Source organism: Sinocyclocheilus rhinocerous, unplaced genomic scaffold (genome assembly GCF_001515625.1).
Source record: "Sinocyclocheilus rhinocerous isolate Xijiao unplaced genomic scaffold, SAMN03320098_v1.1 scaffold1171, whole genome shotgun sequence".
Lineage (NCBI taxonomy): Eukaryota > Metazoa > Chordata > Actinopteri > Cypriniformes > Cyprinidae > Sinocyclocheilus > Sinocyclocheilus rhinocerous.
In genome coordinates, this window is record NW_015654097.1 from 213,006 (window position 1) to 215,773 (window position 2,768).

Genomic DNA, 2,768 nt, shown 5'->3' on the forward strand with positions numbered 1-2,768 from the left:
ATATAAATACTGTTCAGTTTCTTGCACAGACCGATCGTTTCGTGTCTTTACACATCAATGTATCGTCACGAGCCGCAGGGTTTAATTTGGATTTGTCTGTGCATGTTTTTTTTACTCTCATAGATTTTGTTACCATTGCCATGCATTATACGACTGATAGACTGCAACGGCTGGAGTTAAAAATCATCATTTGTGTTCTACTGAAGAAACAAAGTCACCTACATCTTGGATGCCCTGGGGGTAAGCAGATAAACATCACATTTTCAAATGGGTGAACTATCCCTTTAATTAGCAATAATAAAAGAGGACAAAAGATCTAAAATGTTCCGACATGTTCTGTTCATTTATTGCACAAACAGCTTTGACAATGTACTCTGATATTAAACACATGAGCAGGAAATCTGGGGAAAGACAAGGGAGCTTTCATAATATTCAGACTGAAATCTGTTAGTAAATTTTTTGCGAGACGTTTGATGATGAAACCATTCAGGAATCATTCCGAGGGGCAACAAAACCTCGTCTGATCCTTCATTTTGCGTTTCAGCAACACAAAAGTGTTCAGATGGATTAATAAGACATAAAAAAAGCTCTGCTGAACATCACCGGCCCGTTTGACAGGCTCGAGGAGAGGCGTCTCTCAGCAGTGGGCAGGACGTCTGGAAATAAAGACCCTGCGAGGCTATTGGATTATTTCTTTAGGCTTGAATGTTTTACAAAAGTGCCACTGCTGTAAAGTGTGAAGTCTAAGCCCTGTTAAGCAGGATCCACACTGTTAAAGACACTAAATTAATCGGTTACGGTTGTGTCTCTTTCTCCAAACAGCAGCGGGGTTTTAAGGTCTGCACAGCTTAGTAGCCTACAGGAATAGTTCACTTAAAAATAAAACTGTCATCATTAGGTCCAAACTCAAAGTCATGCTGTTTCTTCTGCGTAACACAAACATTGCACAGAATGTTCCTGCTGATTTTTTCAGCGTATTGGAAGGGAATAAAAAAGCACCAAGAAGTATCAGCAGCAACTCTCAAAACTTATTTGCACACATTCAAATAATGTGTTAATGTGCAGCAGTTTTGATATCAATGGCAGTGGTCATGTGTCTCATAACTGATCATAATGAAGCAAGATTTAAGAGATTTTATTTAGTAAATAACAATTTCAAATGCAACACATAAAGACTTCAGAAGACTTGGACTATGACACTTAATTGTGCGGACTACGTCTCATCCCTTTCCATACCGTTTCCAATGTGTGTTAAAGAGCAGCATGAACATTCTTCCAAACATCTCCTTTTGTGTTGTACAGAAGAAAGTCATTCGGTTTGAAACAACACGAGGGTGAGTAAATAATGAGAGAATGTTCTGTTTTAAGTGAACTATTTCTCCTACACACACAAGTCAAACCGCTTTGAGAAGAACCGAGTATAACGGACTCTCAGAGATGCAAATCGACAACAGATGAATGGAGGAGGAATTCTGCTTGAATGCATACAAATCAAATGATGTAACAGTCACATTTAATGTTTTAGATCCCAGTTGAGATCATCTCTGGCTTGTTGCATACTTTGTGTTAAAAAAATAAAATTTAGCACGATGGATCTTCAGTGAACGTACTCTCCAAACCGTGTGATCATGTTTATATACAGGATGTAAAAATGTGTGTGTGGCTGAAGCAGTCTTTGGTAGAAACACAAGGAGAGATTTGATGCAGATCATTCAGATGATCAACCAAACCAGATCCACGCAGTCCAAAACCTGTCAGCCAGCCGCGCTCGAAGACACAACATCTGTTTAGCCCCACAGCTATGGGGGAGAATTCAACAGGTCTTGCTCAATACCCAAACTGCACCTCTTCATAAGGTGAATCTCACAAAAATGTCCAGGTCACATTTCATCTCCATAAGAGAGAGAAAAATTTAACGCTTTTACAATAAGGTCACACAGACTAGTAAATGCTATCTTTTTGTGTGTGTGTGTGTGTGTATATATATATATATATATACCATAAGAGAGTAACGCTTTTACAATAAGGTCACACAGACTAGTAAATGCTATCTTTTTGTGTGTGTGTGTTGTGTGTGTGTGTCTGATTCCAATTACATGGATAAATGGAGAAACACAATTGATCATGTACTCAGAATAACAAAATAAGCAAAATAGGTTACAGTAGGTAACAATAGGTAAATCCCTTCATAGGATCTAATACACTTAATTATTGTAATACTTTTATTTTTTAAAACTATATTTCAGTATATTGTTGTCCTTCAAATACACATCTTTCAAAAAAACAATGTCTGAAAAACATGGTAATGCTGGGTTTTGACACAAATTTCACAATTTGATTTGATTATCATTCACAAGCTTGAGATTCGATTACCAATTCGATTCCATTTCGATTATTTTGACTATATATCAGGCACAGTACATGCCAAATTTTCTCAAGGAAAAAAAACTCAACTAATGCTGTAAAATATACATGAGAGTTAGTTGGTACAACATTACTATAATATTGAAGGTTAAAATTAATTACGTTTATTATTATACAATAATAAAGTTACAGTTACATATTGATATTTCTACTTCAATTAGTTTTTTTTAAATATAAACATTTAAATGGTGGCTGTCATAAAAACCTGATGGATTTATTCAAACATAAATTAAACAGCGCCAAAATGGCATTTATTGTTTAAATACTGCAATACAATGGACAGAATTTGAAATCTGAGACTTTGTTTAATATGAAAAGTACCAAAGCACAATGCTTATTGCGAT

The 2,768-nt window shown here is 35.9% G+C and overlaps 1 long non-coding RNA gene across 1 annotated transcript in view; it reads right to left on the minus strand.

Annotated features, from left to right (window-relative positions):
- The window catches only part of LOC107716921 (uncharacterized), an 11,543-nt gene extending 9,554 nt beyond the window's left edge, over window positions 1-1,989 (minus strand). The window contains exon 1 of the long non-coding RNA XR_001637269.1: window positions 1,331-1,989. This is a non-coding gene — a long non-coding RNA (uncharacterized LOC107716921). The remainder of the gene's footprint in view (window positions 1-1,330) is intronic.
- Window positions 1,990-2,768: the final 779 nt, after the last annotated feature.